This window comes from Budorcas taxicolor, chromosome 4 (genome assembly GCF_023091745.1).
Source record: "Budorcas taxicolor isolate Tak-1 chromosome 4, Takin1.1, whole genome shotgun sequence".
Lineage (NCBI taxonomy): Eukaryota > Metazoa > Chordata > Mammalia > Artiodactyla > Bovidae > Budorcas > Budorcas taxicolor.
In genome coordinates, this window is record NC_068913.1 from 69,587,072 (window position 1) to 69,614,964 (window position 27,893).

A 27,893-nucleotide genomic window follows, 5' to 3' on the forward strand; every position below is an offset into this window, starting at 1 on the left:
TCAGTATGCAAAAATCTCCCAGGCAGAAATGGAGGAGAAGAGGTCAAAACGTATGTCTCCACTGACAATCATACATCTGGAAATAAAACAACTTTACAAAATGACACTGATTTTTTTACTAGCCCCCACAAAGCTCCTGACCATTTCACAACAGCCTTGTAAATTAAAGAAGGTATGATTTTCCAATTTAGACATTGGGAAACTGAGGCGGCAAGCAGTTACCTAAGTGTTCAAAGACTCACAGCTGATGACAGGTTGAGCTGGGTGAAAAAAGCCAGGTGGCCCAGGTGATAATTCCAGCATTCATTCAATCCCTCTGCTTTCAGAAGAAGTACAACACATGGTCTCTACTCTTAAGGTGCATATGACTTAATTAGAAAAATAAGACGATTACACACTAAATCAAACAGTGCAACTGAAGAAAAATCACCAATGCTAAGCATATACCCTTTTCACCCTTTCCAACTCAAAACCATATTCATTTTCTGAATTTATGGAATTAACAAAAAGATTCTGAATTAGTCAACACAGTTTCAAACTTAAAGCTGCACAATAAGAACCAGGGCCACTGGTCAGAATATGTCATTTGTTAAATTATTTATGCCCATATGATTCTCTTGTTCAATATCTAGGTAACTATAATAGTCTTAGATATAATTATTTACCAATGACCAGATTAAAATGTCTCACCTTCTCACCTTTAAGAAAAAAGAATTTAACATAGTTTAGAAACAACAGTCTCAAATATTTAGCTCTTAGTATTTTTATTAGTGAGTTACAATAATCTGTGGAGATACTAATATAAAACTTTGTAATTTAAATTTTTTAATTTCATAAAATTTTTTGGCATTCCCTCTCCTTGGAACTTCAACATTTCTAAATATTTTCAACAGACTTTCAAATTGCTACATTTTAAAGACTTCATTTAGCATAGGGCAAAATAAACATAAAGAAGCCCTGAAACAGCAAGCCAACAAAAGTCACCACTAACTAAATCCGGGTGTTGAATTTTTGGCATTTGATTGAAATTCCATAAAAGGAATGAAGAATTAATGATTAATAGTTGTCATAATTAGCAATTATATTTTCAGAGGCTCTAAGAAAAATTAATTAGAGCATACCTTTGAGGTATTATTATCTCCATTATAAAACGAGGAGCGGAGATGAAGCCGGGATGAACCGGTTGCCTCTGGCCACAGGCAGAAAAAGAGAGCGGGCTGACGGATACCTGAAATTCCTGAGCCCCGAGGCCTCTGCACTAAGCCTGCTCATTCTGAGCTGGCATCAGGAAGTTCATTCTCTCCATGGCATAAACAAGAAGCTGTCTTTGCTCTCATGGACTATTCCTCTCGCTAGAGCTACCGACCCCCTTCAGTGCTCCCATGAGATTCTTTGCAGATTTGGTTTCCTTGGCGAGCTGCCACCTAAAAGTGTAGTTGAATAAAGTGAGATAAGTAGAAGTCTGGATCTTAAAAAAAAAAAAAAAGAAAAATTATTACAGGAGAAGGAAGAGGGAAACAGGCAGAAATATATAAGGAAGATTTATGTAACTGAACATATAACAAGCAGAAGTAACATTATTCTAAAAGTAAACTGTTTATATATTTTACCGACTCATATATAAACCACTGTATCAGGAATTAAGAACCACAAAAAAATTTTAAACCTTTTTATATGCTAGATGTCATGGCTATATTTATGTCTCTAAATTTTTAAGATAAAGAGTGCATCCCCTTGCCATATTCATAAATGTAAATTTCAATAAGCAAAAACAGTAGTAGTATAAGAGAAAAATGGCCAAAAGGCACAGACAGACATCAACAGACAATTGACAAACTGCCAGCAAACAAACGGAAATAATGTTCAACATCCCTTTTAATCAAATAAAAGCAAATTAAAACAATTTTGACCTAATAAACTGGCAAATATCTCTTTTTTTTAGTGACTATCTAAATACTGGTTTAGAGGTCAAGTTTGATAGGCACTCTGAATAGCCTTGATGATGATGAGGCAATTGGTCCAGGCTGTTTGAAAGCAATTTAATAAAATGTATCAGAATCCATTTGTTGGATTAATTCCTTTGGGAAAATGAGAGAAGCAGATGAAGAGTTATGTGTAAGAAGAGTCATAAAATGCTATGCATTACCAAGGAAAAATTCCAAATGGACTAAGCACCTAATAATAAGCAGAAAAGCTTAAGTAAATTAAGGAAAACAGAAGACAGTACAGCCATTAAAATCATATTTTCAAAAAATATATCATGATTTTGGGAAAATGACCACAAAAAATATATGACATAGAAAACAAACCCAAACACAAAACTGCAAATACTCTATGAATTACAGCTACCGGATGCGGATGGATAGACACAGATTATATGAAGGATACACATCAAAATCACCAACAGTGATTATTTTCTGTAAGAATTTTCTTCTTTACATGTTTTTGTCTTTTCTGTGAGTTTTTTTCTTAAATCAGAAAACAGCACATTTATCTCTAAATTTTTTTTAAAAGCCAAGTGAGAGAATCTTTGAACTTCAGATCTAATTAAAAATGTTTCACCATTTTTTTCCAAGGCAGCTAAAATTTGTCTTGACTCAGAAAGGAACACACTAGTAAATAGATTTTAGCATTAGGATGGGCTGATTTCCAATGTTAAAACTTTGGAACTTTCCTTTCCTAGTTACCCTTTTAGGAAAAAAAAGATGCCCTATTGTTCCTCTTCAGGGTATTTTTCTTACAAGGCCAGCTTCAGGGGAAATTTGGAGGAAAGAGAAGTTACTGAGACCACTATTTTAAACAGTGTGCTCTAATTTTACAGTTCCAGATGACATTGCCAAGCTGCCTCGCAGTGCCTGCCGGCTTAGAAAAGAGCCCCAGGACTACATACAGGCACCAGCCATAAATGACACAACCGAAAAGTGATTGCTGCTTGTTTGAGAAAATATGCACAGAATATGCCAAAAGGACTCCTACACTGGATGTTTTTCTGAATGAATTTCTTGTAAGTTCTGTCACATGAAACTAATGTAATACTAGGAATCCCTATGATACGAGGACCTCATTCCAAATGCATCTACCACATTGCTTTTGCCATTGGCTGGTTGAAATACACAACACTTCAACTCTGTGTTAAACACATTGCCTAATTCAAACATCCTATTATAAAGTTTCAGTGCTTGTTTTATCTTTGCCCAAGCATGGCTTTTAGTTAACAGATTTCAGAAACTTTCTTTCAAAAACAGCTAAAATCACACACACGAAAAAATGATTGCTGTTTGCCATCATCCCAAACTGTGCAATGGCTCTCCACTGCATTTAGATCACAGTCTAACTCCTACCCTGGCTTAGTACACCTCACCTCCAGCGTCATCTTGTAGCATTTAATCCCTTGCTCACTATATTGTGGACATACTAGTCTTTATTCTGTTTCCAATCCTGGCAAGCTTATTTCCAGAGCACTAGGTTTTGTCTACATTTTAAGAGAATATGCTTCCCTGGTGTCTCAGATATTAAAGCGTCTGCCTCCAATGCGGGAGACCTGGGTTCGATCCCTGGGGCGGGAAGATCCCCTGGAGAAGGAAATGGCAACCCACTCCAGTATTCTTGCCTGGAGAATCCCATGGACGGAGGAGCCTGGTAGGCTACAGTCCACAGGGTCGCAAAGAGTCGGACGCGACTGAGCGACTTCACCTTCATAATCGCCAAATGATTAGACCAGCTTTGTTTTCAGGTCAAGGTTAACAATAATCAAGTAAACAATGGAAACATCTTAAATGTCCATTGACAGGTCAATGGATAAAGAAGATAGGGTACATATATACAATGGAATACTACTCACCATAAAAAAGAACGAAATAGTGCCATTTGCAGCAATATGGATGGACCCAGAGATTATCATATTAAGTCAGTCAGAAAAACAAATATACGATATCCCTTACATGTGGAATCTAATATATGACACAAACGAACTTAACTACAAAATAGAAGCAGACTCACAGACATAGAGAACAGATTTGTGGTGGCATATGGGAGGGATGGACTAGGAGATTGGGACTAGCAGCTGCAAACTATTTCTATAGAATGGATAAACAGGAAGGTCCTACTGTAGAGCACAGGGAGCTATATTCAATATCCTGTGATAAACCTATAATGGAAAGGAATATGAAAAACAATATATATATGTATAACTGGATTACTTTGCTATACAGCAGAAATTAACACAACATTGTTAATCACCTATACTTTAATAACTTAATCTTTTAAAAAAGTAATCAAGTGAACACATGACTTAATCATGTGAAATGGCAAATAACATTTTTTAATTTGGTATTCTTGCTTAGGAAAGACTGACCTTTGGTTACGTCCAGTATTTACCTGATACCTTTCAAATGCTTTCCTAAAAAACACAGAGGTTATAAATGTCCAGGCATGAGCTCACAGCAGAAGCAAACGAATGAACCAGGATTTGTTACTGGTCACAACTGAAAATCTAGAAGGCTCCAACATCAGTCTCCCTTGTCTGTCCTAATTATTGTGTCTTAAGGAAGTGATGGTGCTTATGTTCCTATTTCTTTCCTTTAAAAAGGTGTAACATTTTTAATACCATAGCTATAGCATTAACTCATAGCATTATCACTATTTCAGTCAGTCTTTGAGATGTCTCCTAATCAACACAATCTTGTATACACATGTGTAATCTCATCCCCTGAGTATGGATGAGGCCTACCGACTTGTTTGTAACAAGGGGAAGATGGCAAATGTGGGAATTCCCTGGCAATCCAGTGGTTGAGTCTTGTTTTCACTGCTGGAGGCCCACACTTAATTCCTGCCTGTGGAACTAAGATCCTACCAGTCATGCAGAGGAACCAAAAACAAATAAATATTTTAAAAAGAATATGGCAAATTTAACGGGATGTTATATCTAAAGTTAGATTACCAAAAACGACTGCAATTTCCATCTCTCTCTTTCGCACTCTTAGAACCCTTTCTTACTCTTACCCTGCCGAAAGCCAGACAAATAAGCCTGCATGTAGAGTTTCAAAAGCATGTAACAGCCATGTGAGTTTAGAAGTAGATCCTCTCCCAGCTGAGACCCAAAATGACTGCATCCCTGGCCAAGATCCTGATTACAGCCTTGTGAGACCTTAAGCCAGAGGACCCAGCTAAGCCATACCCATATTCCTGACCCACAGAAACTCGGACTTAACAAATACGTGGCAGGGTGATGCGGGGAGCTAGTTTGTTACACAGCAATAGCTAACTAATACAACACTTTAAAACACAAACTATATTGTGACATTTTGTTTTCTTACAGTTAGGACTGTAATGAAAGGAAATTTAGCTCCCCAAATTATAAGGAAAAATCAAATTGTATGGGGATGTAAGATATTCAGAAGGGTCAATAATTAATCCAGATTTGTTCTGAAAGGTAATAATAACTATATTTGGTATATCAATCATAGTAGACACTCAATTTACACAGCATTTTAAAATTCAACTGGTATTTTCATATTCAGGGGCATTTCAGTTCAGTTCAGTTCAGTCGCCCAGTCGTGTCCGACTCTTTGCGACCCCATGAATTGCAGCACACCAGGCCTCTCTGTCCATCACCAGCTCCAGAAGTTCACTCAGACTCACGTCCATCGAGTCAGTGATGCCATCCAGCCATCTCATCCTCAGTCGTCCCCTTCTCCTCCTGCCCCCAATCCCTCCCAGCATCAGAGTCTTTTCCAGTGAGTCAGCTCTTCGCATGAGGTGGCCAAAGTACTGGAGTTTCAGCTTTAGCATCATTCCTTCCAAAGAAATCCCAGGGTTGATCTCCTTCAGAATGACTGGTTGGATCTCCTTGTAGTCCAAGGGACTCTCAAGAGTCTTCTCCAAAGTAGGTATTATTATGATCTCATCTTACAGATGAGGAGAATGAGACTAGGTAGATTTCATGACTTGCACGAAGGCAAAGACCTTGTCTAGCTTGTTCACCACTTTTTCCCAAGGTCTAGCACTCAACATATATTTGTTGAGTGGATGTCTCCCACAAAAATATTATATCTAAAGATGGTGACTTTTTCCATGAAGTGCTCCAGTGGACCTATATTAATCAATCAATCAACCAATTAGTTTCTATGTATATCTGTGTAACACACAAATATATATTCATGGAACCAATATATGTGTTTCCCAAACAACACAGGCTCCTCTGAAAGTTCACTCTAGCTTTAAAGACAATAAAGAGATAAAATCCCAATTTAATCCTGTTTTTCATACAGTTCGACACCACCAAAAACAGAAACTCAGAGCAAACAAATCAAATCTCTTCCCTCACATATCATTTCCTATAATCTTCCAGGATGAGGCTGGAAATAACAGACCTTTCTGAGAGTCACCAAAGGACTCTCAGAAGTCAACTCAGCCAACTCAGACCCCGTCATCTCCCACAACACTCTCATCCCTTCTTTGCCATGCCTGGCCTCTGTCCCCCCATAAACATGGTGAGTAGGAAGTAACAGGTCTTGTCAAAGGTCACTATAAAATAACCTCAGGCAATGCTGGATAGAGGAGTCCATAGAAGTGCAACAAAACTGCTGACAAGGAAACAGGAGGTGGAAGGATTTCAATTGGGAAGTTTGTATAAGCCTTAAATTCCTTTTCTTTTCAAACTTTCACAGTCAAGTTACCCATTCCGTTTTCAATCACAGGCCAATCTCTACTCAGTACCACCTAATAAAAAAATGTTTGATCACAAAAAACACATGGAGCCATTAAATAATAAAGTAGTCTATATTTTAAGAAGATAAAATCATTAGGTACAATTACCCTTGGAATTGTATGATTACAAATGGAGGAACTCCAACATATCACATATAAGCTAATAAATTAGTAACAGTTATCTACTTATTCAGCAAATTTTGAGTAAGTGCCTACGATGTGCCAGCACTAGATGTGGGGAAAATGTTGATGAACTAATCATGCATGACCCTCGACATTTCAGAATTTAGATTCCAGTGAGACATACGGATTTTTATTTTTAAAAAATTAAAAATCACTTAAAGGAATATACATTTGAAAACAGATGAATGAAGGAAAAGTTCAGGGTAACCTGAATATTTCACTGGGGGACCTAATTTAGATTGAGGTTCCTAGATAGCTCAGTGGTAAAGAACCTGCCTGCCAATGCAGGAGACATGGGTTTGATCCCTGGTTCTGGAAGATCCCCAGAAGAAGGAGATAGCAACCCACTCCAGTATTTTTGACTGGAAAATCCCATAGACAGAGGAGCCTGGCTGGCTATAGTCCACGGGGTCGCAAAGAGTCAGACATGTGATTTAGATCAGGGAACGAGGGAAAAGCAGCAGTTATCCAGGCTGGAATGGTCTAGGCAGAGGGCATAGCACATGCAAAAACCCTGGAGTTAACAAGGACTTGCTGCTTTTAAGCACCTGAAATTCCAGTGTGTTTGGGGTTGTGTGTTGTTAAGAGGAGGCTGGCCTAGATGATGCCAATCCTGACTCTTTATCTGAAGCCCCAAAACCTTCTCTGAGAGGCATCATCCCACTGACTCCTGGACGTCTCCTCACATATAACATCAAAGCTCAAACTCAAGTTCTTTGTCTTTCCTACCAAACATTCCACGTGTCATCTTCTCCTTCTCAGTTGATGGCAAATCCATCCTCCCTGACTCAGGGTCTCAGGTCAAAAAGCTCAGCACCCTCCCTGACTTCCTGCTTAGCCACACCACCCAATCTATCAGCAATTCATTTCAGCCTTAACCTCTAAAATAAGCCAAACTCCTTCTCACAATCATCTAGTTCAAGCCACCATGGTCTGTTCCTTCTAACAGGTCTCCCTGCTGCCCCCCTCCTGCTATATAGTCTGTTCTTCAACCATAACAAGGGAGGTTTTTAGAAGTGATGAATTCTCTTCTCAGAACTCTCCATGGCTTGCTTTATTGCTGAAGTTAATACCCAACGTTCAGAACATGGTTCGCAAGCCCTACATGATCTAGCCACCCACTATCTCCTTATTGTCTCCATCCCTGCTTACACAGCAGGGCCTTAGTATGAGTAGCTCCCTTTGCCTGAAAGATTTTTCTCCAGATCTCCCCAGGAATTGCTCCCTCATGTCAAAAGCTCTCAAAATGGCATTCCCTGACTATTCCAGCTGGAAAGATGAAACAGCACACCGTATCCACCCACTTTCTTTTTAAGCACTTAAATGCTGTGTGATGCATCTCTGCTTCTAAAGAAATGTTGTTTATTGATGCACTGCCATGCCCTTGGAACTTGAAGAGTTCCAGTTAAAGAAGGTGCCTTTAATGATGCACTTTGCTGGGCCACCACATGGTCATTTCTAGATCACATAAAATTACAAACTCTTAGGAAATTAATGGCACCCCACTCCAGTACTCTTGCCTGGAAAATCCCACAGATGGAGGAGCCTGGTGGGCTGCAGTCCATGGGGTCGCTAAGAGTCGGACACGACTGAGCAACTTCACTTTCACTTTTCACTTTCATGCATTGGAGAAGGAAATGGCAACCCACTCCAGTACTCTTGCCTGGAAAATCCCACAGATGGAGGAGCCTGGTGGGCTGCCATCTATGGGGTCACACAGAGTCGGACACGACTGAAGTGACTTAGCAGCAGCAGCAGCAATATCTTACTAAGATCGAGGTTCTAGAGAAAGAAGAGAAGGCCTATGTGAGTGCGTGCTCAGTCACTTCAGTCGTGTCAGACTCTTTGCGACACCATGGACTGTAGCTTGCCAGGCCCCTCTGTCCATGGAATTCTCCAGGCAAAAAATACTGGAATGGGTTGCTATGCCTTCCTCCAAGGGATCTTCCTCACAAAGGGACTGAACCTGTGTCTTTCTGCAGCTCTTGCGTTGCAGGCATATTCTTTACCCACTGAGCCACCTGAGAAGCCCAGGTGAAAGCATTAGTCACTCAGTTGTGCCCAACTCTTTGCCACCCCATGGACTGTAGCCTACCACTCTCCTCTGTTCGTGGAATTCTCCAGACAAGAATACTGGAGTGGGTTGCCATACCCTTCTCCAGAATCTTGCCTATGCTCAACTGAGTTTTCAACCAGCATAAGGGGAAGGAGATTAAGGTCTTCTGAGTACATATTTCTCTTGCCAAAAGATTACTCATGTGTTTTTCTATAATCATAAGAAAAAAAAATCCACAGCAAACTTAAATGGCAAACAATAGGGGATGGTTTGGAAATTATGGTACAGCAACTCAATGGAATATGATGCATAATCATAGTTTTGAAAACTATGTAGCAACATGAAAAAATGTCTGTGGTATAGTTTTAAGTGAAGGAAGCAGAATTTTAAACTATGTCTACGTTCTGATTGAAATTTTTAAAATTATGTTAATTTCTGGACAAATGAAAAATCAGTGATTCCCTAGAGTGGTGAAAACCTCACTGATTTCACATTTTTGTAGTTCAAAATATTATTTCAGTTTTCAAGCTATGGGTGTTTTAGTCGCTCAGCCATGTCTGACTGTTTGCAACTCCATGAGCTGCAGTCTGTCACCCTTCTCTGTCCATGGAATTCTCCAGGCAAGAATACTGGAGTGAGTAGCCATACCCTTCTTCAGGGGATCTTCCCAATCCAGGGATTGAACCAGGCATCCTACATCGCAGGCAGGTTTTTTACTGTCTGAGCCACTGGGGAAGCCCCATGGGAACATCCATCAATATACCTAAAGAATCTCCCAACACTGGTCTTCCCAACGACACTCCCAGACATCAAACATCTCATGCTGGTAAAAGGAAATTCATGACAAAGAACAATGCTTGAGTATCCCTATAATCAATTCACTCAGGATTAACTAACTCTGTGTAAGGGACTATATGCTAGGTTCTATGAGGGAAATCAAAACTGTGCAAGAGTCAACTCTTGCTGTGATGGGGCTGATGATCCAGGAGAAGGAATTTATGACAAACTCCAAACAACCACAATATAAGACTTTTTAATCCTGAGAAAAAAATATTAACATAGCACTAAGAAGGCAATGGCACCCCACTCCAGTACTCTTGCCTGGAAAATCCCATGGACCGAGGAGCCTGGTGGGCTGCAGTCCATGGGGTCGTGAAGAGTTGGACACGGCTGAGCGACTTCCCTTTCCCTTTTTACTTTCATAAATTGGAGAAGGAAATGGCACCCCACTCCAGTGTTCTTGCCTGGAGAATCCGAGGGACTGGGGAGCCTGGTGGGCTGTCGTCTATGGGGTCGCACAGAGTTGGATACGACTGAAGCGACTTAGCAGCAGCAGCAGCACGGAATTAACTAGTTTTGCATTCAGTCTTTGCTTTGAGAGATCCAGAGACGAGTGTTTCCACAGGTGAGGACTTAGGGGACAAGAGTAGATATTCCAGGAAGATGAGACTCTGAACATGGCAGAGAGGCACTCAACAAAATAAGAGCCGATTATGGGTTTGGCTTTAATAGGGCTTCCCTGGTGAGGAAGAATCTACCTGCTATTCAGGAGACTCGGGTTCGATCCCTGGGTCAGGAAGAGCCCCTGGAGAAGGGAACAGAAGCCCACTCCAGGATTCTTTCCTTGAGAATCCCATAGACAGAGAAGCCTGGGGTGCGACAGTCCATGGGGTTGCAAGAGTTGGCCACGACTCAGTGACCAAACCACCCACTACCACCTGGCGTAAATGTTGGGTATACTCACAGGGATTGTGGCTAGGGTTGGCTGAGAGGCCTTAGAACAAATGCTCATAAAGGCTCTTGAGCAGAAAAATGAGAAGTTCAAAGCGATAGAGTAGAAAATCTTATTTAGTAGCTGGAAAGAGTTCAAGCTCAGGGACCAAACAAAACAGTTCCAAACTCCAACTCCTCCATGTACTCTTTTTGCCACATTATCTGGTTTGCCACCTAACCTCTGAGCTTCACTTTCCTTATCTATAAAAAGGGATAACTCCAGCTCCTCGATAGGCTTGTTAGGAAAGTTGACACGGTAGAACAAGAGAGGAGCTTCAGTAAAGACTCAATAAATCATTTTGTCTCTCTCAATTTTCAGTTCCGAGAAGGAACTGATGGAGAAAACAAGGCAAAAGGATGCAGATCACAGGACATGTTTCACGTGGGACCTAGCAGACTGGGGTGGGGGGGGGGGGGTGGGCGGTGACATGATCATGATGGCTAAGGGAAAAGGCAAAGTCAGCAACTGTCATGAAGATTCAAGACGAGAGATCAGGGGATGATGATGGCCCCCCAGTGAAATGGGTATGATAGAAGGAGAAATGGTATGGAGATGGCTTGTGTTTGAACAATTTAAAAACTAAGGAACAGCAGCAGTCCATCTAGCAAAAAATAGCCAACGTGAAGTTGGAAGTCAAGATTCATGGCCCGGGATAAAAGTATGGGCTGGAGACCCATGGCATACACTGTAAGATTTTTAGTAGTTGACTGTTCCTGTTACCAACGTCTGTAATGCTCCTATCTACCCTTCTCTACAGCTCATTATTATATAGCCCAAATGCACAGAGAAGTTGCTGGACCAAGAACCCTACTTGACAAATATTCCAACTAAATTTAGCATCATATATTTTTCTCCATGTGTTTTTTTTTAACCAGTTCAGTTCAGTTCAGTCGTTCAGTCATGTCTGACTCTTTGTGACCCCATGAATCGCAGCACGCCAGGCCTCCCTGTCCATCACCAACTCCCGGAGTTCACTCAGACTCACGTCCATCGAGTCAGTGATGCCATCCAGCCATCTCATCCTCGGTCATCCCCTTCTCCTCCTGCCCCCAATCCCTCCCAGCATCAGATTCTTTTCCAATGAGTCAACTCTTCGCATGAGGTGACCAAAGTACTGGAGTTTCAGCTTTAGCATCATTCCTTCCAAAGAAATCCCAGGGTTGATCTCCTTCAGAATGGACTGGTTGGATCTCCTTGGAGTCCAAGGGACCCTCAAGAGTCTTCTCCAACACCACAGTTCAAAAGGATCAGTTCTTTGGTGCTCAGCCTTCTTCACAGTCCAACTCTCACATCCATACAGTTAGAAGTACATAATTCACATGTCATACAATTCACCCACTTAAAGTTTATAATTCAATGGCCTTAGAATATTCACAGATCTGTGCAACCATCACCACAATCAATTTTAGAAGATTTTCATCATCTAAAGAGGAAAACACGTTTTTCCCTCAGCAGTCATTCCCAAGTCCCCAGCCCCACCCTCAGTCTTAGGCAACCACGAATCTATACTTTCTCTCCATAGATTTGGCTATTCTGGACCTTTCACATAAATTAATCATACAGTGTAGAGTCCTTTGTATCTGGCTTCTATTTCTCAGCACAATGTTTTCAAGATTCATGTAAGCTGTAGTATGCAGCATTATTTCATTTATTTTTAGGACCAAACAATTTCCCAACATATAGATATACCACAGTTTGTTTATCCAGTCATCAATAGATGAACTTTGGGTTACTTCCATGTTTTGGCTATTGTGAATAACCCTGCTGTGGGCATTGATATTCAAGCTTTTGTGTGGACATGTTTTCAAATCTCCCGGATGTATACTGAGGAGTGGAATTGCTGGGTCATAGGGTTTATGTTTAATTTTTTGAGGAACTGCCAGACTGTGTTCCAAAGTGACTATAGCATTTGACAGTCCCACCAGCAATGTATGAGGGCTCCTACTTCTTCACGTCCTCATCGACACTGGCTATTGTTGGTCTTTTTTTTATAGTCATCCTAATAGGTATGAAGTGGAATCTCACTGTGGTTTTGATTTGCATTTCCCTGATAGCTAGTGATGTTGAACATCTTTTCATGTGCTTATTGTCCATTTGTATATCACCTTTGTCAAATTGTCTATTCAGATTCTTTGCCCATTTTTAAATTGGCTATTTGTCTTTTTATGATGATATGTTTTTAGATCACAGAATTGTGTCTTCTGTGCTTTCACTGTGTAAAACAGAGGTAGCACATAGGCATAAATTATCCATCAACTATTAGAAAAGCAGAATTACTTTTCTTCCCGCTTGAAACATCTATGTTCAACTTGGTGTGTCTGTTGTTTATAGGAACTGATGGCTTTTGTCCTTGTCAGTAAATATTAGCACATCAAAACAATGGCTGTTAAGCCTGGCAGGGTGACAAACTACAGCTGCATTTCATTCTTTGTTCTCAAGGTCAAAGTTGGTGCTGCCCTTTGGGCATTTCTCTTTCACAAACTCTGAAGACAAATTCAAGGCCAAACTAAGGACAATGACTACATCAGCAAGTTCACTCACCAGTGTAATATATACACATCTATTCTAACGCATAGACTTGTTTTGTTGGTTTTGCCCATTCCTGGTAATGTATAGATCCCCATCTCTGAAGACTTGTTCTGAATTTTTCCGGGAGTCCATAAAAGTTTATTTTAAACACCTGCTTTAAAAATTGTCAGGTTATGAGTCACAACTCCCAACCTGCCAGCTCCTATAGGGTCCCATACTACTTGTCCTGGGGCCAGTAGTATGGGCATACTTACTGTTTTGGGCTGAACTGCATCTCCCAAATCTCCAACACCCTAGAATGTGACTTTAATGGGACCACCTATTACAGAGGTGGTCAGAGTAAGATGAGGTCCTTAGGGTGGGCCCTAATCTAGTATGACTGGTGTCTTTATAAAGAGGGAACTTTGAACACAGAGGCTAACTCACACAGAAGGAAGTCAGGGAGAAGAGAGACACAGGAAGAAGACAGCCATTTAAAAGCTAAAGAGAGAAACAAGAAACAATTTTCCCCCACAGACCTCAGAAGGAACTAACCCTGCTGACACCTGGATCTGGGACTTCTAGGGTTTTTCTGGTTGCACAGATGGCAAAGAATCTGCCTACAATGTGGGAGACCCAGGTTCAGTCCTTAGGTTGGGAAGATCCCTGGAGAAGGGAACGGCAACCCACTCCAGCATTCTTGCCTGAGAATTTCATGGACAGAGGAGCCTGGAGGGCTACAGTCTTTAGGGTCACAAAGAGTCGGACACAACTGAGCGACTGACTAACACTTTTTAGTTTCAGCCTCCAAAACTGTGAGAGAATAAGTTCCTGCTGCTCAGGCCACCAAGTATACGGTACTTGATTACAGCAGCCCCAGGAAACAAACGCGTCTGGCAGTGGACTTGCTGCTGAGTGCCAGAGCCGAGGCTGTCTTAGGAGGAGGGTGCCTCTCCCTCTGACATAAAGACCAAAACTGCATTGCCTTGCAACCCAACAACTGCACTTGCAGTTTTTAGTCATAGCTGCTCTTTGAGTTTTTGTTCACAGTTATTTTCTGTTCTCTGTCGAGGATTCTGACACCAGCCCATGCATGGGGCACTGGGCCAGAAACCCTCCCGTCTTCTACCACCCCAAAGGACAATCCGGGCTTCGTAACTGGGTCAGGCTTCTCCTGCCTGGCTCCCTCTTCCCTGACAATGAGTAAACCCTCTCCCTTTCCTATCTTCAGTTAATCAATCCTCCAGTCGTATCAATCCTACTTCTTAAATGGCTTTTGAATCTGGCACCACTATAGCTCAAGCCAGTATCATCTCTTCCCTGGACAACCACACTAGCCCTCTCACTGGACTTTCCACCTCCAGATCTATACTCCCTCACCCTCCCACAACATTCTGTTGCAGTGACCTATTTGGTGTCTCTCCTACCAGTAAGATCTGGGAGGAGAGGGACTGTGTCAGGTTTTGATCATGTATCCCTATTACCGGGCACATAATAGATGCTTGACAAATGGCTGACAAAGGAAGGAAGGAAAGGTGGGGGAGAGGCGGAAATGATATGTAGGCTTTATTTCCTTTCATAAACTAGCTCCCTGATAACTCAGTTGGTAAAGAATCCACCTGCAATTCAGGAGACACCAGTTCGATTCCTGGGCTGGGTAGATCCACCGGATAAGGGATAGGCTACCCACTCCAGTATTCTTGGGCTTCCCTTGTGGCTCAGCTGGTAAAGAATTCACCTGCAATGCAGGAGACCTGGGTTCAATCCCTGGGTTGGGAAGATCCCCAAGAGAAGAGAAAGACTACCCACTCCAGTATTCTGGCCTATAGAATTTCATGGACTGCATAGTCCTTGGAGTTGCAAAGAGTGGGACATGACTGAGCGACTTTCATTTCACTTCACTTCATAAACTAAAGGCCATGGTTCTTCCTTGCTCTCAGTTGAGCACATCCTTGCACTGAGAAAAGCAATCAAGTCAATACAAGCAGAGATATTCAAATAGTGCCAAATGGTGTGTGGTTTTCAAATTATATGACACAACTTTCTATACACAGAATCCATCTAGATCTGAGCTGGTCTCCAGAAAAGAGGCACTTTGAGCCCTGTGCCTAGCTGCTGTCCTCCCTGGATCATCCAACATGTCAGAATCACATCACACACCCGTCACCTCTCTTCATTTGCATGAAATTCAAAAGTCCTCTTTACACTTTTATTCCTCCCATTAACACACTAAGGCTTAGTGTTCATGACAGCTTGGAACAAGTGGTTTATGCATTCTATTTCTCCATCCTGCAAATGGGCATGAGCAACATTTATCCCTCCTTTTTAAAATAAATCATAAATTACACAAAATAAAATTCCCTATGTTAACAATGTTTAAGTACATAGTTCAGTAGTGTTCCATGTATTCACCATAGTTGTGCAACCAATCTCCAGAATTGCCTACTTTTTCAACAAACATTAAATAACTGGAACTATGTAAAGGAATGTAAAAGTTCCTAACTATACCTCCTAAAATATCCACTAAATGTTGAATAAAGATTAAGCAAGAGGGAGGGAATATATATATATATACCTATGGCTGATTTACGTTGAGATTTGACAGAAAACAACAAAATTCTGTAAAGCAACTATCTTTCAATTAAAAAATATATTAACTTAAAAAAAAGATTAAGCATCCATTTATAGCCTTCTTTTGAAAGATAATATAATTTTTGTCCTTCAGGATTGAAAAAAAAATTTATTTCCTGGAAAGAGTAAAAATGAATCTTGGATTAAGGGTTGACTTGTCTGTCTTAAGAATGTCCATTCCTAAGGGCAGATCAAGCAATTCCATGTAATTTTTTTCCTCCCAGATTTTTGCGAGTGCTTCTGAGGCACATGAAGAAAGAATTGTGCTCCTTTGCCAGTGCTCTGTCCGTCCAACAGAGAGACATCACCGTTCTATTTTTTTTTTAACATCTTGAATGGTTTGGAGATTAGCGTGGGTATTTAGCAAAATGTACAGTTTCAAATTACTTGCTCCTTCGTGGTGCCAAAACACTGCACCATCATCTTTGATGATGTCTACCAACACAGCACTAAGAATGGTGGTTGTTAGTCATCTTGCCTTGCAAAGCTGCAACATGAAATTGCAAACAATGTGTGCTTGCTGCTGCTGCTGCTAAGTCGCTTCAGTCGTGTCCGACTCTGTGCGACCCCATAGACAGCAGCCCACCAGGCTCCTCGTCCCTGGGATTCTCTAGGCAAGAACACTGGAGTCGGTTGCCATTTCCTTCTCCAATGCATGAAAGTGAAAGTGAAGTCACTGAGTCGTGTCAAACTCTCAGCGACCCCATGGACTGCAGCCTACCAGGCTCCTCCATCCATGGGATTTTCCAGGCAAGAGTATTAGACAAGCCTTATTAGAAGAGTGTCTTAAAGATAATTTCATTTTTTTTTAATCTAGCAATCTCTTTTAATCACCAAGGTGTGTGTGCTTGCTAAATTGTTTCAGTCGTGTCCAACTCTTTGTGACCCTATAAACTTTAGCTCTCCAGGTTCCTCTGTCCATGGGGTTCTCCAGACAAGAATACTGGAGTGGGTTGCCATGCCCTCCTACAGGGGATCTTCCTGACCCAGGGATCAAACCTGCATCTCTTAAGTCTCCTGCATTGGCAGGTGGGTTCTTTACCCCTAGCAATGACTGGAAAACCCTTAATCATCAACTGTGTATCTAAATCAATGTGACAAATAGATACTTGCTCAAAAGGAGGAATAATTATCCATGGGCATCCTTAAAAAGATAATCACATTTACAAGTATATATGTTAGTAACATTCTGGTCTTCATTGGCTGAGGTTCTTGTTTATATATGTTTAACCACATATTTGTGTAGATATTAAGATTTCTTTAATGTTAGTATAATACTTGGAAAAGGAACCAAAGTGACCCCTCCCTGGCACTGGTAACAGATTGTGCAATTAATCCTGGCTTGTATCTCCCCCATTGAAGAAACAGAGGTGTAGACAAAGACTATAAATGACTAAGTCCAACTCTAGTCATTACTAGGAGAAAACAAAAACCAAGTACTCCAAAGAAGATGGCTCCAGGTCAAGTGTGAAGACAGAACACTGGTAAAACAAGAGTTAAAATGTTTTATTAAAGACAGTTTAGGAGCTAGGACTAGAGTCTGCCTTGCTCAACAAATGAATACCTAAAACAACTCACATCTTTAATCTCATCGTCTCTCCACAAAGTCCTCTGACCGTCAATCACAAAGAAGCCTGAAGAAAGGTTCCCTAGATACCACCAAAAACACAGGTTTGCAACAGATGTCTCCACACAACTTTCAGAACAGATTCCATGTTAAGAGGCTGATAAACCCATATGTATTTGTTAATCAATCCAGGTCTATACTTGCAGCCTGAAGCTGGGAAGTAAGAGTTATTAGCAGAGAAGTCATCGATGTACAAATAATGCATGAAAAAGTATCAGAAAAACATTATTTATAAGTTCAAAGGCAAATGCAATAATATACACAATTGGGAAGTCCCCACCTGGAAGCCATCCAGACCAGTGCTTATATTTAGGCACAAATTGATGTGCAAATAATGCATGGAAAAGTACAGAAAAAAAACATTATTTATGAATTCAAAGACGAATGCAATAATATACACAATTGGGAACTCCTCACCTGGAAGCTATCCGAAATGCTTATATTTAGGCACTAATAAACGTGAGCTTTTTGCTCACACTGACCACCCTCCTAATTAAGGAACACAGTGTCAATCTCTGTTTCCCCGCCTATACAATAGGAAATCATGCTGTGTGTTAATGAGTGGAGGTTAAAATTCTCCCAGGGAATGATATTACAGAAAACACAAATGTTATCACCATGAAATGTAGCAAAAGGTATAGTTTTGAACCTAAAAGCAGTTTAAGTCACGTTTTGAAAGAACACGGCCAGAGAAACATGTACTTGGAACCAAGTTGTTATGCAGGGGATAAGGAGAGAGGTTCAGGGTGAAATGACTCACGAATGCGGGAATGCAGGGACTCTAGGAAACATGAAGTCACAAGGGACCGTCCCTGAGGTCTCTCCTCCCCTCCACAAACAATGCAGTGTTCAAAAGAAGATGGGTGAGGAGTTTGGAAATTATTATTTTTTGTTTTGGGGGATTCTTCACATCATTTACCGAAAGTACAGGCTGGTATATTGTTCAAAAAATCATTAAAGGAAAACATCCTGATGTGTACTAAGAAATAGTGATTTTTCTAATACTTAAAGGATAACCAATAGAAGGAACACTTTAATTCTAGGGGTTTGTAACTAACACTTTGACATGAGCAGAGAGCAAGTTTGGTCTGTCACGAAGCTTGTTAAAAGTTTAGAGGGCAGAAATACAAGGGTATCCAGATGTCTCAAACAGAGCATCTCTTCAAAACCAGCTAAAGGCAAGGAGCATCTGGGGCAAAGAAGCAAGCTAGCAAAATACCTGAAATGTGGTGATCTTGACCTTTTCCAAAATGGAAGCTTTCTGAGAGTCTGCGTACAAACCAAATCCTACCTTAAGATTTCTCTGGAAGCAAACCACTTAAAACAATCCACATTGAAACTTACACAAAAAGGAGCTCATCTGTGGTTCAAAGAATTATCTTCTAAAACCTTCATGTTTTAATTTGTATTAATGACATCTTCTTAAACATGTTTCGCAGCGTGCAGCAGCACACCAATAAAAACCACTTGCTGCCCTTTGAACTCTGAATGCTCCACTGCAATCTCTTTCCTTAAATAGAATCATGGAATATTAGAGTAGAAGATTCCTCAGCGATCAGTTAGAATTGCAGTTCTCAACCCTGGCTAAACTTTACAAGCATTTCTGGAGCTTTTAAAAAATATAGAGACCCCAGGTCCCCATCCCAAACAAATTAAATCAGAATGGAGGGGGACAGGGTAAGTATTAGTATTTTTTAAAAAATAAACTCCACAGGTAGTTTTATAGGGCTGCCAAGATTAGAACCATCGATATAGCCTATAGATTTACATTGCCCAATATCATAATCACTGGTACATGAAATGTGACTTCTGAGCACTTGAAATCTGACTAATCTAAATTGAAATGTGGCATACTTATAAACACATACAGGATTTCAAAGATCTACTACCTCCCCAAATCACAAAGTATCTCATCAACATTTTAATATTGATTGTATACTGATAATATTTCAGATATACTGGGTTAAATAAAATTATTAAAATTAACATCACCTTTAAAAAAATATTTTTAATGTGGCTATAAGAACACTTAAAATTATATGTGCAGCTTGCATTTGTGGTTCCTGCCATTGGACTGTGCTGGTCAAGACCAACACTCTAATTACAAAAGAAGAAACTGAGGCAGAGAGCATCATGAGTTCAAGGCAGCACTTTGGAGTCTTAAACTCTCTTCTGGCCTCAGGCTTGTCCCGTTGCCTTAAAGCTCACTGTTGCAGAGCTAGGAATGGCAGAGCCCAGGAAACCACCATTGGGATTTCAAACCTTTCTCTGTTTTATCTTGCTGGTTGTTTCCTCTAAGATTTGATATGGAAATCTATTTCCCTTATGAAAAAATGTCCCCTCTCTGCTGTGCACACACTTGTGATTTGTCCTTGTAGGGTTGTTCATGAAAGCCCAGTCACAAGAATGAATGTTAAAAATAAATCTAGAAAAACATTAGCATAAAGGAAATGCAGAAAATAAATGAAGACTATTAGGGCTTTTAAGATGTAGATGGTCAAGTTCTATCCCGTGAATGTTTTACCCTGTCACAGTTTAATAAATAACCCTGGAGACCCTCAGCATTCCAAAGTTCATCCTCAGCACAGCATCCCAGTCTCCACTCAAAATTTACAAGCCTGAGCCTGTAATATTTTCTTTCCTCCCAACGGCAATGTTTTTCTGGACTCTGTTGTCACTCAGTGAGGCAAACAGACTCTTCCAAATGGCACACCTCATCACACGTAGATACCTTTCTAGAAGTGGACTTTATCCTCAAAGCCTTCTGTCTCTGCTGCATGGATTAGTACTCGGTCATTCCGAAGTTAAATAGCATCGCAGTTGACTTAAAGAAAAAAATCTTGTTTTGATAATGTAAAGTGGTCCCACCAGATCTGGCAAATGGAGATAAAATGTATTTCTTCTAATAATCAGCTAATTCAAACAAAAACAGAGATGTTTTTTGTTCCATGTGGTTTTTCCCCCCTTGGGAAGCCAGCAGAGAGAGAATTGCATAAAACTGGCTGAAATGTGCTATATTTGAGAAATCATGCAACACAGAGGCTCCTCAGTGTAATCAAAGAATAAAAGAGACCTGAATTCTGATATAAAGTGTTCATGCAAAGAGCTGGAAAGGAAAACTATGGGTCAAGCCAAACAACACATACAGTAGATACATTCAAGATTTCTGTTGAGATATTCTTGTGCTCCATCCTAAATACAGCAAAACCAAAACATCATCTTAAATCAATGTTTGGTGCTCTGGAGCCCCCTATGTTGCATGCATGATTTCAATTTGCTGTGATCAGTCAAATTTTGCCAGTCAAACCTCAAAGACCATACTTCCAGGTCCAACTCACTCCTTGTGTAGTAATACTCACCTGTAAACAATCTCAAATACACCAGCCCGTAAAGATAATATATTAGAGACAGATCTTAGGCAAAAACGTATCTGCCAGAGTGAAAATAGTACTTGTTACTCTATTCAACATAAAGAAGGACAAAGCTATTTTAACTTTAAGAAATTTTTTTGGATTCCTTCCTCAGAGATGAAAAAAAAGGAAAGGAAATTTATGAAAGGAAAAGGACAAGAAAGCAAAGAAAGTTACTGCCTTTACTGAGATGATCCTATAGCCCGTTTTTAGTTATGCCTGGTTTTTAGTCTCAAATTAAGTCTGGATGATGTAGTTTTACAGGGCATGTCTAATTACAATGGTGAGGATGAGTGGCCTTCAAATAAGGAAACCAATATCAGAAAAATTAACATTGCAGATATATAAGAATAACCAGAATAAAAACTACAGTTTATATGGTCAAGATATTCTTTCAAAAGATCTGATAAAATTTGAAAGGTTAGTGATTAAAAGGCTTGAAAAGAGCAAAGCATTCAAAGCCATGAGTTATGCTTCCTTCAGGACAAGGGCATTTATGACAGCCTGACACGTGGAAAGACCCCCTGACCTGGAAGTAAAGACCCTGCTTCTAGGCTGGGTTCGGCATTCTCCAACTCTAGGCCTTAGATGAGCCAGAAGAACCACCAGGCCGAAGGTTGTCCTCTGCAAAGGGACGAAGCTGGCCCATCAACGAGAAGACGCCCCCTGCCCCACCAATTCCAGCTCTGCCAAATGCTATCACAAAAGGCTTTCTCACATCTGAACCCCTAAGCCGAAAGGAACTTCTCACTACAATTAGGTGTGTGTGCTTAGTTGCTCAGTTATATCTGATTCTTTGCAACCCCATGGACTGTAGCCCGCCAGGCTCCTCTGTCCATGGGGATTCTCCAGGCAAGAATACCGGAGTGGGAAGCCAAATGCCAACATGGCAGTTTTCAATCCTTGTTAATTTTAGGGTAGAGGTTACAAATGTGAACCTTGAGGAAGTAGGAGGAAGCAGCTAAAATATGTATTTTTTTAATGTTAAAGTTGATTCTGATCTATTTGTCAGAAAACCTAAATGGGCAACAGAGTGAGCTTGGAGGTAAGAAATACGGAAATGTCACTGTAACATATTATACGTTCAAGAATTTATCCTAAACTTTTAAAGTTTTATTTTGAAGGTCCTAGAGTCTCAATAAGAGTTTCAAAATTTTTACTTTTGTTTTGTAATAGTATCAGTATTACCTGGAAACTTGTAAAAGCCTTCTCTCTCTTCTCTTTTCTTACATTAAATCCATGATTTGTGATTCCCAACAATGGAATACTAATGGATCCTCAAAAAGCACTAATTGTCTATTTTTTTCCTAATTGCAAAATGTAAGAACCCTTTATTGAAAACATTCAACATGATGTCATTTTTAAAGTGCCAGAGTTTCTATTTAAAGTGATGCCATAAAGTAGATAGCTTATATAGTTTACAAATAGCAATACAAAAAGGTTCTTTAAGTCTGCTTAGCATATCTGAAAGTGCTTCTTTCTCACATTTAAATATGTGGGGCCATTGCCCCCCCTCTCCAAGTTTATTACCTTATCTCAGCTGTATAATTTTCTTAAATAGGATTCAGAGAAATAGTCCTAGATTTAAATTTTTAAACACTAACTTATAAAAGCATGGGTTGATTCCCATAATACAGCTGGTAGTCAAACTGGACAAGATAATGAATTGACTGAGATCATTGTTCCATCTTCATCCAAGAAAGCTGCCTCTAAAAAAAGATCTTAAATTGCTGTGGAAATCCAATTTGTAAGAAGCAAAGGAAGCATATAGATGGGAAACACCAGCCATGATCACATTAATTTTGTGGCTAACAGCACTGCTTTGAAGTGAAGAAGAAGAAGGGGGAAAAAAGATGACAAAAATAATAAGTCTACTCAAATCCCCAGTTTATTCTAATAGCATAACCAGAAGAAAACCAACTACAGACACAAAGTTCACATCTCGGTGATAAAGCAAACATCACACCCCCACAAAATAATTTTCAGCTTAATAAAAAGTAAAGGAAAGCTAAAGGAAATACTATTGGATGGTGATGCATCATTGCCAAAAAAGCAAATTTTAGTAAGAAATCAGGAGACCAGGAACCTGACATTAATATGAACAGCCATGGAAAGTCCACAATTGATTGGTTTTGAATCCATAGGTGAGGGAAACTGACAAATAACTGTAACCAAAATCTTCAACTTACTGTAACTGAAAAGCTATACAAGAAAAATCTCTCTAACAAGCTACCATTCACTGAACCTCTTGTTCAAATAAAAACTGCAACACCAGAAAGATACAAAAATAAAAGCACTGTTTCTATTTTTTTGTGAGAATGTCCTAATTAACTATTTGTGACTATATAAGGTCACAACTGACTTTTCATTGACAGGCAATATGGGGGTATCAGCCATTTATGTTCAAAACCAGTTGGCTTCAAGATAAGATCAACTGAGTAAACATAGTCTGAGCAAAGTTGAAAAATAAAAATCACTATGAATCAGACAGGATTTAAATATAACATGTATATAACATGCTACAAGCAACAGAAAATGAGAAAACTTACAGGGAAGCACAATAAAGAAAGGAGTTCTTTAATTGCTTTCTTTTTAAGTTTTATAACTAAAGTAGTAGCTGATATTTCATCAACAGCATCCTTCTTCAGGGAATAGTCATCTAGGATGGTTTTTGTTTTATTTTTAATTTTTAGGTTTCTTTTTTAATTAAAACTTAAGTAGCTACTGAAGTGATTCATGAAATCTTAGGGGGAAAGTGCATTCTTACCTGGCATATCATTTCACATGTTTCGTAGCTCCCTTACTGCAGTTCCCATGCTCAGAAACATTATTTTACCCAGGAAATAATGGTCTTATTCACACACACAAACACACACAAAAGCTTCCAATCAAATGTTATCAAGTCTCAGGAAACTACAACAGCAACATTAAAAGTCAGTGTAAAATAAGAATTCCACTTACGAATCTCATCTATGAAAATACAAGATGGTTCTCCTGGAACCAACTACAAAGTTCCCTTTCTCCTTAATAAGCGTAATAAACATCAGCTTACCATTATCTGTAGAATAAAATCAACAACGTGTTGCTTTCTGCAGCCACCAAATCAAGTTTTTCCTTCCTTTCTTTCTAGTAAATTCTTTTTCACCAGCAAGATTAGGAAGAAAATAAAGCTTTAAGTATTTGCCTAAGTAATTCAGACCACAACACTGAGAAACCAGCTCTTAGTAAAAGAAAAAAAAGGAAAAAAAGAACAGGTCTGGTATTTTACAATCACTTCTGCAATCCACAGGTACCTCCTGGACTCCCGAATCTCCTCTTCTTTCTGGTTCTAAGTTTCTTTTAGTAATGAGACTAACTTTTCCAGTAGCCTTGAACTCCCCAGATTTAACTGACATGGAAAATGTGACTAAAAACTTGTAGAACTGTCTAGCCTCCAACCCTACACAGAATCAACTTTGTTGGAAGTGTTGGAGAACACTTCGCAAGCAGCTACTTGCTCCTTTAGACTCCTGCACGACACAGCACAGAACACCAAATAACACTGCGCCATCTAGTTAGCAAGCTGCATTCTCCATTCTAAAAGGGGGGACACCTTCAAACTCTGGGACTTAAGGACTTGTCAGGGTTCAGCTGCTCTAAAGGTCCAATTGTTTATTTAAATAAAAAAAAATATCGCTACTGAGATAATCCACATCTAGTGGATATGGGAAAATTTAGGTTATAATGGCACTACAAACTTTTACATCTAACTTTGATTTACAAGATAAAAGCAAGTTTTAAATTAAAAGGGCTTTCTGTTAATAGAGCTTATTATTCTGAAGACGGGGAATGATTTTCTTCGAAAGTTGTCCCTGGGTGCATGCCTATTATCTGTGCTTTTCCCCTTCCACTAATGAGCATTTATCTAAAGAGCCTGTTAATCCTCTGATGTGTGCTTCTGGTCAGAGGTAACAGTTTGAATAAAACCACTAATCACTGATCACTAAATCACTGATCATTAATCACACTCTCCAGTGCTGGTGACCCGGGCCATTTTCCCCTTTAGGTCTATGTATGCATCACAAACAAGAAGTTTTAACATTTCAGATGCACATGTATTGTGTGTGGGGTCATACTATTTCATCTCTAGATGTGAATAAATAATAAATACTGCCACAAACTTGGGGAATGATGTCAATTAGACTCCAGACATGAGTTTCACAAATGCCTACTCTACAGCATGGCTTTCACTCTGAAGAAAGTAGATCTGATTATAACAAAACATGTGTTCTTCAAGAAATTCCCACATACTCAGAATATAAATTTTCCTTTATTTAGCTTTCACCAGCTTCAAATCAGAGAGCACTCAGCTCTTCTGCACCCCCTCTATTCAAAAGCCTGTTAAGAAATCTTTTATTTAATTTCTGCTACACTGCAGCCCCACCCCCACCCCACCCGGAGTTCTTTTTACTTTTATCCCTTAAACATGTCATATACAGTATTTTTATTCAACTGCCAGAAACGGGGATTCTGACTCAATTCAATGACGTACATATTTAACTTTCTATTTAAATACAGAAAGTTAATGTTAAGAGAAAAAAAAGTAACCCATGCACCACTCTATTGTACGATATTTTGAGTTCAACGACTTACATTCCCTCACTTTGGAAATGAAACGTTAAATCTCGAGCCTTCCAGCCAAATTTGATTTAGTCAGCACCCTCAGCCATCCCTCTTCGGATAACCGGTCTGTCTGAGGAAGGCGCTGTGTAAAATTAAGTACTTTGATTACAGTGAGTGTGTTGTTTTCCTAAGTCACCACAGGGACACGGTACTATCATAGTGTCTCTAAACATTTCCTGAGACGCCTTTTCTATCAGAGTTGAGCAGTTTGCCCTGGAGAAGAGGGTTCACTGGTGCCTTTCTTAAATAATAGAAAAGGGCAGATTGTGTGTGCGTCGATCAGGTACTGCGCTCCCTCAGCCACCAGAAGCTCTCACCCACACTCCAGGGACTGTGATCGCCCCAGGGAAAGCAGTCAAAGGCGGAGGCGGGGCCAGAGTGATAACGGTGTGGGCGGTAGAGCGGGTGGAGAAGGAGGGATCCGGGAGGAGAGGGCAACAACGATGCCCAGGGAATCAGAGATTGTACGAGTATGTTGGGGGTTGGGGATGGAAAGCCTTGCCTTGTCAGCACTTCTAAGGCCCCCAACCCTTGAGTATCTGAAGCTGTTAATCAAACACTTATTGGTCTGCAGAATGACGTAATGGACCTGTATCCAGCCTTTATTCCTTGACACATGTCAGAGAAGGAGGGAAAAATAAAAATCAAACACTCTGTAGACTCTGACAACGAAATATACAAGTAGCCCACTTCAGTTCCAGGCCTTGAACAAGTCTCAAGTGGGGGCGGCACTGGTTCAGGGAAAGTTAGGGTGGACAAGATCTTTATCTACCAGATACTCAACCCCCACCCCAGAAATAAATCTATGGCAAAGGAAAAGCGGGATGCAGCCGCCGGGAGAAAACATCTCCTTGGTTCCTTCGTGAGTCTTGCCCCTCTAAGAACGTCGTGAAAAGTTTTGAGCTATTCCGTGGAGAATCTGGTGGAGAGGAAGGCTCCGCCGCCGTGCTCTGAGAACCGCAGCCGCGTCGAAGGCGGGAGCTGTCATTTGGGGCAGCGGCGGGGAAGAGGTAACGATGCCAGCGAGAACCGGACAGAGGCAAGAGGCGGCTGCAGGAGCGAAGACGAGGAGAGCCTCGCCACTGTCGAGCCTTCCACGCCTGCAGTGAAAGGCAAGTGCCCTCCGAGGGCGATGCCCCCTCATTCCCTGGCGCGCGCGCCCACCACCTGCGGTGGGCAGCCCTGCAAAAGGTGGCAGCAGCAGGCTTGGGGCCCGGGAGGGAGCTAGCCCCCAGTGCGCCCGCCCGTCCGCCCCCTAGGTGACCCGGCGTCCTCGCCGCGCCCGCTGGAAGTTTGCAAACTTTCTCCGGGGGTTCCGCCGCATCACCGGGAAGTTGGGGACGCGGGGGGGAGGTTCCTGTCTCGCCGTCTCCGCTGCTGCCGCCTCTGCCGCCGCTTGACCGCACTTCTGGAGGGTTCCGCACCTTGCCAGGTCTCTGGAGGCAAACACACACCCCGGATTCATAACTGTTCCCCATGTCAGGGAAACACACGCGCGCTCCTACACACGCACGCACGCTGGGGCGGACACGGCGCTCGCTCCACGTTAGCATCCCTCCAGTCGCACGGCGCGGCGGCCACCAAGACGCGCTCCGGGACGGACACGGCGTGGGGTCTCTGGGGTAGCCTCAGGACACGGCTGATTCCACAATCCACCAGTATTTGGGGCCTGACTTCCCTCTGGTCCGTCAAAGTGTTTACAAACACAGATCATTCTCCAAAAAGAAAATGCATCGCATCTTCCCTACTCCTTGCCCTGCGACCTGCCCACTGGACCAAGTAACCTCGCGGCTGCTGCCGAGAACCAACCCCTGCAAACAACTACACTCCCGAGACGGCTCCCGCGGCAAGTGCAACAAAAGTGACTAAATGCAAAAGCCCCAGAAGTGGCCTAGCCGTATTTTTAGGAACTTACCAAACAAGTGTGGAGAAGGCAAGAGCGGAGCCCGGGTGAAGGGACCACGTTGGACTGAGCAAAGATTACAATACATTCTATTTAGAGTGCATTACATCACCCCCCCGGTGACGTCACGTGGGATTCCTGAACTTCTAAATCATTGCGGTCCGTGGGGGAGGGAGGAAGGGAGGGGCGGGGCCGTCGCGCCGAGGGGGCGGGCTCCGCCCCAGCCCCGCCCCGCTCCCGCGCCACGAGCGGACACCCGCGGGGAAGCGGCGGCGGCAGCGGCGACCGCGCAAGCAACAGCTTGCAGAGCCCAGCGCCGTGTGACACGGCTCCCTGACATTAGTGGTGTGAGTCAGCTTGGAAACAATCCTCAAGGTTTCAGAAAGGACCACGGAGGAGGCAGGGACACGGGCTCTCCCGTGAGTAGGGCC

The 27,893-nt window shown here is 41.3% G+C and overlaps 1 protein-coding gene across 2 annotated transcripts in view; it reads right to left on the reverse strand.

Moving 5' to 3' along the window:
- CREB5 (cAMP responsive element binding protein 5) overlaps positions 1 to 27,509 on the reverse strand; it is a 434,664-nt gene extending 407,155 nt beyond the window's left edge. For both annotated transcript variants that reach the window (XM_052638724.1, XM_052638723.1), the window contains exon 1: positions 27,475 to 27,509. The gene's annotated coding sequence lies outside the window, so the exon portion shown is untranslated. The remainder of the gene's footprint in view (positions 1 to 27,474) is intronic.
- Positions 27,510 to 27,893: the final 384 nt, after the last annotated feature.